Source organism: Oratosquilla oratoria, chromosome 16 (assembly GCF_046742065.1).
Source record: "Oratosquilla oratoria isolate Oo_2021 chromosome 16, ASM4674206v1, whole genome shotgun sequence".
In the NCBI taxonomy this organism is placed as follows: domain Eukaryota; kingdom Metazoa; phylum Arthropoda; class Malacostraca; order Stomatopoda; family Squillidae; genus Oratosquilla; species Oratosquilla oratoria.
Window position 1 is genome coordinate 52,650,054 of NC_134792.1, and position 13,199 is coordinate 52,663,252.

Consider the following 13,199-nt stretch of genomic DNA (forward strand, 5'->3'; position numbering starts at 1 on the left):
CCCTCTCTTTCTGACTGCCGAAGACGGGTCGCCGCTCCCTCTGTCTGGCTGCCGAAGACGGGTCGCCGCCCCCGCTGTCTGGCTGCCAAAGACGGGTCGCCGCCGCCTCCTTCTGGCTGCCGAAGACGGGTCGCCGCCCCCTCTGTCTGGCTGCCGAAGATAGGTCGACGCCCCCTCTTTCTGGCTGCCGAAGACGGGTCGCCGCCCCCTCTGTCTGGCTGCCGAAGACGGGTCACCGCCCACTCTTTCTGGCTACCAATGACGGGTCGCCGCCCCATCTTTCTGGCTGCCGAAGACGGGTCGTCGCCCCCTTTCTCTGTCTGCCGAAGACGGGTCACCGATCCCTCCGTCTGGCTGCCGAAGACGGGTCGCCGCCCCCTATTTCTGGCTGCCGAAGACGGGTTGCCGCCCCCTTTGTCTGGCTACCGAAAACGGGTTGCCGCCTCCTTTCTCTGGCTGCCGAAGACGGGTTGCCGCCCCTTCTGTCTGGCTACCGAAGAGAGGTCGCCGCCCCCACTGTCTGGCTGCCGAAGACAGGTCGCCGCCCCCTCCTGAATGCTGAAAACGGGTCGCCGACCCCTATGTCTGGCTGCCGAAGACGGGTCGCCGCCCCCTCCTTTCTGGCTGCCGAAGACGGGTCGCCGCCCCCTCTGTCTGGTTGTCGAAGACGGGTCGCCGCTCCCTCTGTCTGGCTGCTGAAGACGGGTCGCCGCTCCCTCTCTCTGGCTGCCGAAGAGGGGTCGCCGCCCCCTCTCTCTCTTGCTGCCGAAGACGGGTCGCCGCCCCCTATTTCTGGCTGCCGAAGACGGGTTGCCGCCCCCGCTGTCTGGCTGTCGAAGACGGGTCGCCGCCCCTTCTCTCTTGCTGCCGAAGACGGGTCGCCGCCCTCTATTTCTGGCTGCCGAAGACGGGTTGCCGCCCCCGCTGTCTGGCTGCCGAAGACGGGTCCATGCCCCCGCTTTCTAGTTGCCGAAGACGGGTCGCCGCCCCCTATGCCTGGCTGCCGAAGACGGGTCACCGCCCCATCTGTCTTCCTGCTGATAATGGGTCGCCGCACCCTCCTTCTGGCTGCCGAAAACTGTTTACCGCCCTCTCCGTCTGGCTGTCGAAGACGGGTCGCCGCCCCATCTGTCTGGCTGCCGAAGACGGGTTGCCGCTCCTCGTTCTGGCTGCCGAAGACGGGTCGCTGCCCCCTTCTTCTGGCTGCCGAAGACAGGTCGTCGCCCCCTCTGTCTGGCTGCCGAAGACGGGTCGCCGCCCCCTCTGTGTGGCTGCCGAAGACGGGTCGCCGCTCCCTATGTCTGGCTGCCGAAGACGGGTCGCCGCCCTCTTTTTCACACGGGCAAACCAGGTTTGAAAAACGGTTTGTCAAACATGTTTAAAAAACGTTCACACGGTCAAACCAGGTCTGACAAATAGTTTGTCAAACGGGTTTGAAAATTCATTCACACGAGCAAACTAGGTTTGGCAAGCGGCTTGTTTAACGGGCTTGAAAATGCATTCACACGGTCAAACCAGGTTTGAAAAACGGTTTGTCAAACGTGTTTGAAAACACATTCACACGGTCAAACCAGGTTTGAAAAACGGTTTGTCAAACGTGTATGAAAAACTGATCTCACAGTCAAACCAGGTTTGACAAACGGCTAGTCAAACGTTTTTGAAAATACATTCACACGAGCAAACCAGGTTTGAAAAAGGTTTGTCAAACGTGTTTGCAAGACCGTTCACAATATCAAACCAGGTTTGACAAATGGTTTGTCAAACGTGTTTGAAAACACATTCACACGGGCAAACTAGGTTTGGCAAGCGGTTTGTCAAACGTGTTTGAAAAACTATTCACACGGTCAAACCAGGTTCGAAAAAATGTTTGTCAAACGTGTTTGAAAACACATTCACACGGCCAAACCAGGTTTGATAAACGGTTTGTCCAACGTGTTTGAAAATACATTCACACGGTCAAACCAAGTATTTTTGCCCGTTGTGAAGATGAAAATCGACTGCATTTTCCCTATTTGAAGGAGAAAATCGACGGCATTTTTGCTTAGTGTGAAGATGGAAATCGACGGCAGTTTTGCCTAGTGTGAAGATGGAAATCAACGATATTTTTGCCTAGTGTGAAGGAGGAAATCGACGGTATTTTTGCCTAGTGTGAAGATGAAAATCGACGGAATTTTTTACCTGTGTGAAGGAGGAAATCGACGGTATTTTTGCTTAGTGTGAATCTGAAAATCGACGGCAGTTTTGCCAAGTGTGAAGATGGAAATCGACGGCAGTTTTGCCTAGTGTGAAGGAGGAAATCCACGGTATTTTAGCCTAGTGTGAAGATGAAAATCGACTGCATTTTTGTCCTGTGTGAAGGAGAAAATCGACGGTATTTTTGCTTAGTGTGAAGATGAAAATCGACGTCAGTTTTGCCCTGTGTGAAGGAGTAAATCGACGGTATTTTTGCCTAGTGTAAAGATGAAAATCGACGGCATTTATGCCCTGTGCGAAGGAAAAAATCGACGGCATTTTTGCTTAGTGTGAAGATGGAAATCGACGGCATTTTTGCCTAGTGTGAAGGAGGAAATTGACGGTATTTTTGCCTAGTTGTGTTGATGGAAATCGACGGTATTTTTGCCCTGTGTGAAGGAGGAAATCGACGGCATTTGTAACTTGGGTGAAGATGGAAATCGACGGTATTTTGGCCAAATGTGAAGATGGAAATCGACGGTGTTTTTGCCTAGTTTGAAGATGGAAATCGACGGTGTTTTTGCCTAGTTTAAGACCACATGAGAGGGAAATCAAGAAGTCGTGGTCATGGGAGCGAAATTTCCAGATCAGCACGTGGCCTTACGTAACACTGAACGAAACATTCTGAGAAAGCCGTGCAGAGAAAAATGTTTTAAGAATATAGAAAAGGCGATTTGACAATTGTGTTCTTATTAAAACTGAGCGAAACATTCTGAGAAAATCCTTAAAATACATGTACAGAGAAACGTTAAAAGACGATGAATTTTGACAATTGTGTTGAACGAAACATTCTGAGAATTTTTTTTAAACACGTGGAGAGAAAGATGTTTTAAAAATATAAAAAATATGATGGATTTTGATGCGACGTGACGTCATAACGTCGGCCTCAGAGCGCGGGAAGATTTTTCGGTCCTTGTGTATGGTCATCGCGCGTAGGCAACTCTTTCCTTGACTTTTGGCGATGAAAACATATTTCTGTATTTTGAGGACCAAAAACTCGATGGAGATAACCAGGAAACTTAAAATGTATATACACAAAAATAGCGTTCTCTATCGACGTCATGAAAATAATGACGGCAATGGAGCGCGGTGCATTGTGGGATTAATGACGTCTTTCCCAATGTGAGAATCTAAGAATTAGTGTTTTTGTCATCTATGCATGAGCACAGTTGTATGATTAAGCAGATGTTACACATAGATTGTATTTCCGACAACATATTTTCACCAAAATGTAAATATTTCTTTTCCATACTCAACATTTTTGGCGCATTTCATTTACTGCAAAGTATCTACATTAAATACAAGGTCTTTACTTGATTCCTTCTTCCCTAAAGAACCTAATATTGCAAATTAATTGACAAAAGTAATTATAAAGATACCAAGTATCAAGATAATATAATGTTAACCATCAAAATTCGCAAACACAGTAGCAAATGTACTTTCAACCTCCATTTGAATAACGACAATATGACTTCCGTTGCAGACATCTAGACGTCTCTAAGGAAATATTCAACAGCATATGACGGAAAGATCATTTGTTGTTTGGAGATTTGAAAAATTAAATTTTGTAACCATATATCAAAATCCCACGAATCAAAATGCCATATGACACAAATTCCTGGACAGTGGAAGAAGGTGGTGGATGAGGTGGGGTGGGTAACACGTATCTTAAGTGATTGATGAAGGGAGGGGGAAGATAGCTGCAGTTGGGGAACCGAAGTCCAGGAGATTTGTATCACATCTCGGGACCACTCGCCTTCCCTCCAAGGCAAGCGTGAGAGTAGATCAAAGAGGGGGGGGTATGATGGGACAACTCATTAAGTGAACCGTCCTAGGCTAATGAAACCCAGAACTCCTATTGTGAGTTTTAATGAATTAAATAATTAAACACTAGAAATATGCTACTTGACATTAAATAAGGGTTTTAACAGTTGGAATTCACACATACATCCTATCTATTCCCTGCGCGCGTTTCCTAGCTAATGTACTTAGGTTAAAGTATCTGTACTTAATATGTGTCTTGCTTGTGGAGACGTCTTCAATTAGCGCGGTCTCCTGCTGAGCTCCGACCGGCGCGGCTCTGCTTTTGGTGGGGGCGGGGGGTGACGGCCTGGGCGGGCGCTGAGATGGGCTTGCAAGTAACCCACTTCACCGACGTAGTCTTAGTCAATCGTACTGCACTCTTAGAGTTCTTGCGGGAGGGGTTTGTACCCAAATAATCGACACTCGATTGGCTCTCAAGGATGAAAATCCCCAACAGTCACATGAGGGAGGAAAGGACACGATTGGACTTCCGAGAATGAGCGGTCCGACCTCCTTTGATGAACTCGATGTTTAGACTGACCTGTGTCCTGCGGCATGTCAGGTCAAAATGCCCGCTAGCCGGCTTCCGACATTGCCAATAGTTCTACGTCTCCGTCCCTAGTTGTGAAGGGTACTACGAACACTGTTCATGTGGAAGATGACACCGCTCCAATTGTTCCTTGAGGTAGACACTATTCACGAGCGTGTTAGATACGATCCTAATTATTCTAATTGCCTAGCTTAAAACAAATATGTGACAGCGCACAGGGGGGGGGGAGGGTGTGTGAGTACTAAGCCGGCACAAGGTCGCTTGTGGTTGGGCGCGTAAAAACCGTTGGGTTAGGCTATGGGAACACGATAATTAGAAGTCTCTCCCTTCGTTAAGGCACTTTAATTGATTGCCAAAATGGCACAACAGTTGAAGAGGATAAGGAGAAGGTGAAAGGACAGGATGTAGCTACTAGAAGTCTTAAGGACTCTGGTAATTCCCCCGAGTATGGGAAATGAAGGGCCGAAACGGTTAGAAATCAGACGAGACAAAATGGGAAGGGGAGACAGCGAGCTGGGTGTCACGATTTCAAAAATTGTGACACCATAGTCAATATTATCCCATTGTTCATAATCGCACACATAATATTCCAGGATGTTGATAGTATTAATAAACACTATATTCATGTTAAGGTATAATTTAATTTGATAAATCTATTAATGAATGTAGGCCTAGAATAATTGGCGTGGGATTTTAACCAATGGGATTATGACCTTATGGGACTGTCATAGATTCGACACAGGCAAGATCATCATATCAAGACAACAGGTCAGGACTCGCAGTAATGGATAAATTTAAATTAAGTTGTTTTAAGAAACGGTTAGACAACTTTATGCATAGGGATGACAGGTGGTAATGGACATGGAACTGCCTAGTGTAGGCCACATGGTCTCTTGCAATCTCCTTCGTTCTTATACTCTTATCACACTGGGCGCCGACGACCGTTGAGAGCTCGTTCGAGTAAAAAACGACTTTGGTTACAAAATTCAAAATTTCAAATAATATTTCCGTTACATCTTGCAAAGACGAAGGATGAACTAGAGATTGTGTAAACCTAGACACGGATGTTCGACACACTGTTGAATTGTCCTTAGGGATGTCTGGGTTTCTGTAATAAGCCAAGTCATATCATTCTAGTTATATTCAAATGGGGGTTGGAGGTAGGATGATGTCGGAGGAAAAATAGCCCAGGGTGATTGATAATAACCCTCCTGGAGGTCAGCAGCCAGTCGGCCGTATTGGATTTGCAAGTCTGCACCTAGATGCTATGCAAGTTTGACGACAATTATTAAAATATCAAATTATTTGTAACGAAAATTCCCTTAACGATAAGAACTATAAAATAATGAAAATAATTACCGGTATATATATTTTGGGATCCGGCGAATTCACCGACAACAATTCATCGACACGCTCAATTCATCCATACACACAATTCATCGAAAAATAAAAATATTCTAATTTCAAATATATAACTAGGTTGTGTTTTCATCCTTGATTTAGCATACTTTTACCTTTGATAATGAAATAATTACTTTCATAACCTTTATTTAGGATGAAGAATTTCTTTTCGTAGTATTTAATCAAGAATAGTTAAAATTCTTTACTGACAGAACTATTGAAAATGACAAATTAGTCAGAACTATAAATTGGTTTACTTAAAATTACAAAGCTAGGTTATGAGCTATTGCCCGCAAATAATTATAATCAACGACGTTGCTGTATGAAGGATATCTTTCTACAATGTTTTTTTTCCCGTTCAGAAGAGTCACGTTATTTCTTTGTAGTCGAGATGAAGTAGCAGCCAAGTATTGATCGACTTTGACTTCATTATAGTTTTGTTCCTTGATTTAGCACACTTTACCTTTGATAATGAAATAGTTACTGTCATAGCCTTTATTTAGGATACTACAAAAACAAGGAAAGATTTCTTTTCATATTTATTAAGAATAGTTAAAATTCTTTAATGATAGAACTATCAAAAATGACAAATTAGTACTTCAAACTATGGCATAGGACATTTGAGACACAGGTTGCTGGACAGCGCCCTAATATTTGGAATTTTTTCGACTGCCTGAAGAAAGAACAAAACTATAATGAAGTCAAAGTCCATTGGCCCTGGTCATGAGGCATCCAGTAACAGCCAGCCTCCATCCAATGTGGACAAACAAGTTTTGCAAATGTTACATTTTTCGGGGCACGTGAAGAATTGTCACCCCAGTATGCCAAATATCAACAGTGGGATAAAAAAAAAATTGTTAGGTTAGGGCTAGGTTAGGTTACGAGTAGGTTGGATGAGGGTTATGCTTAGTGTTATCAACTTTACAACCGAAGAATCGCAAACCCAGTATGATGGCCCACATGAAGAATTGTCACCCTGTTGAAGACTGGGGTGACGATTCTTCGTGTGATCCCATTTTTCTTGATATTATCCACTGCAGACATTTTTTGTTTTATTGTAGAGATTATATCGAGAAGGATTTGATCAACTTTGCCAACAACAACAACCCTGGCGTGGTGGTGTACCTAAAACCTCTTTTACATTGGAGCTTAAACTCAGGAACCTTGCAAAGCATGAGGGCCCCACCCACACCTGCAGCAGCAGTGGCAAACCTAAGACCCTCATACAGTAACAGCTCTCCCCCTAATCCCTTGTAACAAAAACACTGTTACCTGTATTATTGACAAAAAAGAAAAGAAAAAAAAAGTAACTTTGTTCCCTTTGAAGAGCTGGAGTTCTTCTTAGCTTAATAAAATTTACTGGTGTTAGCCTGAATTAAAGATGTTATATTTAATGAGATCCGCAGAGAATTCACTTCTGAAAGCCTGCCTGCCTGCCCCCACACCAATGTTCCCTCTTAATTCTTTGCTGTGAGTGAGCACAGAAATTTGGTTGTGTGCAAATTTTGCCTTCTTTGCAAAGTATGTGTGCACTTATGTGGGTCACCATACTGACTGCAGAACATAGTACAAAGGATCTCAAGACATGTGATTTTATGAAATTGACAAATTCTCAAAATCACCTTTCTTTTGGTTTAGATTGTTATGAAATTATACAATTAATTTCTTTAATTAGACTTTTTCAATTTCATCTTGAAAACCTTGTGTGCACACATTTTTTTCCCCTTTGTGTACTATCTGTAAAATGTGTGTGTATTCATGCATGCACATGCACACAGCTTAGAGGGAACATTACCCCCCTGCACCCCACTTGTCCTGCAGCATAGTAATTGAGCAAACCAAGAAATCAATTTGAAATTTGATTATGACTGAGACGTATTTTTAAAGGAAATGTATCTAGAATATACAATCTTGACAATTTGTTGATTTATTATTATTATCATTTTTTTTTTGTCTACTCATGGCATATTACTAATTAGATCTATGATTTCAGTAAATGGAAGAGAGCAGTATACATAAACACCCATGATCTGAATGGGGAGGAGTTAGTTGCAAAGTGGGTCGAGTACATGAATGCATGCGTGGGCGATCAGGGTACCCAGTGGAGCGTCTCCGCAAATATTAACACACAGACTTCCCATCAATACGTCAGGGACCCTGGACACCATGGACGCATCAACACCCAGCGGTCAACACTTTACCAGCTGTTTAAGTAGTTCAGGAGCTTTTTCCCCCTTATAAGAGAGGGAGTGAACATGAGGGGAGTGAACATGAGGGGAGTGAACATGAGGGGACGTCCTAGGATGAGATGGATGGATGGATGGGGTGAAGGGGGCTTTGGGGAAGAGGGGAATGTCTGTTGAGGAAGGACGGGAGAGGACAGAAGGCAGGGGTGAATGGAGAATGGTTGTATATGGAAGATGTTGTGATGCATGAGGTGGAATGGACGGGGGGATGGGTGGTGAAGTAGTGTGTGTGAGCAAAATTTTGACGCAGCCCGAAGGTATTTCTCCCCGTCCTCTCCTTTATATGGGGGGACGGAGAGGGGGGGTCGCCGATTTAATGAAGCGGCCTTGCTGTGGATGTGCTGTGTCTTCCGACACTGCTCCTGACCCAAGGCAGTGGACAAGGTGCAGGGATGACCCGCTATCTAGGAGGTGCTAAGATGGGAGGGAGGGTGGAGGGGTGTGGAGTGTTTTCAGGGATGGAATGGGAAAAGCCTTGGTATATATATGTATGTATGAGTTTATCTATACACCTTTTAATTTTTTCTTTTGTTATATTTACCATAGTAAGTTTACCCTAGACTTTTCACGGGTTTCAGTTTGGAATTCACTTTGAGGTGTTTCGTTTACGAATACCGAGCTAAAATAATTGTTTAAGATATTACCCATTCCTTCATTTGAATATTCAAGTTGACCGTCAGCAGATAATAGTGAACCAATGTGATTCCTAACAACCTTTTTATCTCTAATGTAACTATAGAATTCTTTGGGATTCTCTTTGGATTTATCAGCGATGTTCATTTCGTATTGTCGTTTTCTTTTTCTTATTGTCTTTTTTAAATCTCTCTGTATTGATGCATAACTTTCATAGTCATTAGATGCACCCGAGCACTTATATTTCTTATAAGCCTGTCTCTTTTTAGCAATACTTTTTTCAGTTTCTTTGTCGAGCCACTTTGGGCGAGCCTGATTTGGGGGACGTCTGTCCTTAAAAGGAATGTAAGTTTGAATCATCTTAGTGAGCGTATTTTGAAATATTTCCCACATCTGATCTACAGGTCTTTCGTTTAATTTTGCCTCCCAATCTGTAAGCTGAAGCTCCTGACGTAGTCGTATGAACTGAGCTTTACTGAAATCGGGTATTTTAGAAACACAAGTATCTATTCTAAAATTGTTTAGGAGTTTGAATCTAATTAAGTTGTGATCGCTATTTGCAACAGATTCACTGACTTCTACATCAGTTACCATGCTTTCGCGGCTAGTGATCAATAGATCGAGTAAGTTTTCATATCTTGTGGGCTCTTTTATATGTTGAATTAAGTAATTGTCACCAAGAAAATCAATCAAGCGACTATCTATATGGCCATGTTCAAGGGTCATCCAATCAATGTCAGAAAAATTGAAATCACCCATTATCAATAAATCCCGGTTGCAGAAACTAGACAGTTCTTGAAATAACAGTTTGTCGTCTGCTAATGATAATGTCTTTGGCCTATATATTACACCTATATTCATTTTTTGTCCATTTGTTTGGGTTAACTCAACCCACAAACTATCATATGCATCCTGTTTCACTTTCTCTAAAACACAAGCATGAACATTGTTTTTAACGTACAACAGAACACCTCCACCTTTCTTGTGGTTTCTATCCTGATGAAAGTGTTTAAATCCCGCAATATTAAATTCAGCTTCGAACTCTGTACCATTTAACCATGTCTCAGTTATTCCTATCATATCGAGATTTTCGCTTTTGACATACGCCTGTATTTCTTGAAATTTGTTCCTAATACTACGAGCATTGAAGTACATGGTTTTAAGAAACTCGTGATTATTTCTTTTTGACACATTTTGAGTTTCAATATCATGTCTTACATTATCATTTTGTTTTTTATTTATATACCTTGCTCTATATTATTATTTGGTCCTTCATTGTGCGTAATGATAGAAAGAGGACCGGAGGAGGGGTATGTACTTACATATGTAACGACTTAGCATTCAACCCCCGTACAGACCTTATGAGTAACGATGGGCTCGAAGCTGTGTGGATAGAAATATTGTTACCCAAATCGCATCCCATCTTATGCGGGGTCTGTTACAGACCACCAAAACAGATGTCCTTCTATAGCGCATTAGAATCCACCTGTTTCAATCGAGTCAATATGCATGATCTAGAAATTATTATCCTAGGTGACTTTAATACGAATCTGGCAAGTACAAATAATAACCTTATTAAGGCAATGAGAAACTTGCTAATATCTCATGGCCTGACACAACTGATTGACGAGCCCACTAGAATAACAGGCACATCTAGGTCCATCATAGATCTTATCCTGGTCTCCGATCGTAACAAGATAACGCAGTCTGGTGCTTGTGATTATGGTCTTAGTGACCACAAGCTCATATATTGTACTAGGAAAGCTAGGAAGACGATTTTCAACAAGCACAACACAGTGAAGCTTCGTTCCATGAAGCATTACTCACGAGAACAGTTTGTAGATGAACTGGGTAGGACAGACTGGTCGCCAGTTCTAAATTGTACCGATGTTTATAAGGCTTGGTCTAATTTTAAGTACACATTTCTTACTATTATAGATAGAGTAGCGCCTCTCAAAGAGATACGAATAAAACAGAGGACGGAGCCATGGATGACTAATGAAATACTGGGTTTAATTAGAGATAGAGACAGATTTATTGCCAGATTTATGAAAAGTGGAAATCAGGAGGACTATAATGGCTTTCTGTACTATAGGAATCAGGTGAATTATTGGAAGGACAAAGCCAAAGCTGATTATTGTACTAAGATGGTGCACCAGAACAAACACGATCCAAGGAAGCTTTGGCAAACACTGAAGACCCTAGAAGTTCACACAAAGCCTAGTAACAAAGTAGACAGGATAGGACTCTTGATAAACGGTGAGCTCAACTCTGATAGGAACACCATAGCTAATCACTTCAACACCTTTTTCACAACCATTGCCACAAAACTAGTTAAATCCCTCCCTACAGGTTCTGGGAAGTTTGGGCTGAGGTACGTTCAGGAGTATTATAAGGACAAGTCCTCAAAGTGTTTCAAACTGCATAAGACCACTCAAAAAGAAGTGTTTAAATTACTGGCTAGCATAAGTGCCAATAAGACTACAGGGTTAGATGACATTCCTGCGAGGTTTGTTAAGGATGGAGCCTCAATTATTACTCCCCCAATAACCCACATAATAAATTTGTCTATTGGTTCAGGATTTATCCCAAGCGACATGAAAAGGGCTCGGGTAACACCTCTTTACAAGAAAAACGCAAAAACTGAGGCAGGTAACTACAGGCCTGTTTCAATTCTAGGTATTATTTCGAAGGTCTTGGAACGTACCGTATACAACCAGTTAGATACCTACCTCAGGGAACGTAATCTACTATACGGTATGCAATCTGGTTTTAGAACGAACTACTCAACAGACACCAGCTTAATATACCTTTACGATCTGATAAAACAGGAATGCGACACGGGCTTAGTCTTGTTGGATCTTCAAAAGGCATTTGATACAGTGGACCATGATATTCTATTAAAAAAACTTCAGGCATTAGGAGTGGCGAATATTGGCTGGTTCAAGTCCTACCTTACAGGTCGCAATCAACTAGTACAGGTAAATGAGGCCCGCTCAGATGACAGAGAGATAACTTGTGGTGTACCACAAGGTTCAATTCTAGGACCGCTGCTGTTCCTGATCTATATTAACGACATGCCAGGTGCGGTGAACTGTAAGTTACTGCTATTTGCAGACGACTCCGCTCTAATTGTCTCAGGTAGGGACCCGGTTGAAGTAGAGGAGAAACTGAGTGTCGAACTGTCATCGGTCCAGGACTGGCTCATAGATAATAGGCTGTCCTTACACCTCGGTAAAACGGAAAGTATTGTCTTCGCACCCAAACCCAACCTCAGGAAACGCAGCGATGTACAGGTCAGATGTGGGGTTAATGTCTTAGAGTCAAAACAAGAAGTAACCTATCTTGGAATACCCTTAGATCAGTCCCTCTCAGGGAATGCTATAACAGATAAGATTGTTTCCAAGTGTTCACATAAAGTCAAATTTTTGTACAGAAAAGCCAGAAATTTTGATCTGGAAACAAAGAAGCTTCTGGTCTCAGCCCTGTTACAACATCACTTCGATTACGCTTGTAGCTCTTGGTACAGTAGTCTGAGCAGAAAAAACCAGTCCCGGCTACAGGTTACACAGAATAAGATAATTAGATTCATACTAAACCTACCTCAACGTAGTCATATTGGTATTGAAGAATTTAGCAAGGTAGGAATGTTACCAGTAAAATATCGTGTCCAGCAGCTGAAACTAAACCAGGTTTACAATGTCATTCATAATTCTGCTCCCTTATATGTGAGCTGTAATTTTACATTATCGGCTGAGAATCGAACCCGGAACAGTCAAGAGTCTCTTATCGTACCCCATGCAGGTTCCTTCACCAAAAACAGTTTTCACTTCACAGGTGCTCAACTATGGAACTCACTACCTGTGTCCATTAAGAAGACAAATAGCAAGGTTACCTTCAAGAAAAAAGTCAAGGGTTACTATATGTCTCAGCTATGGACAGAGAACAGCCTTGACTTTGTGTACTACTAGCTTAGTGAGGGGTACCTGAATCCATGAGTAATACCATCCATATCTGCGTTCACTCATAACTGTTTCTGACCTCCCCTCCCCCCCCTTTCTTCAGAAGTTTAGTTAAGCATAACAATGATTGATGTTTACAAATTGGTTTCCACCCTTGTTTTGCCAGTCATAATATGGCATATGCCTCAGGTAGGTTCCGAGAACAGTTATGATCTGACCTCTTTCCTCATTCTCCTTGTTGTTTTACTCATTCGAGTACTGGTCCCCTGTACCCTACCTCTGGTGCTTCAGGTTATAATGTACTACCCATAGTAATTGCCCACTCCGTCCTGAGATTCAGGTAAAATGTTAGATTTAATTAATAGGTAACCC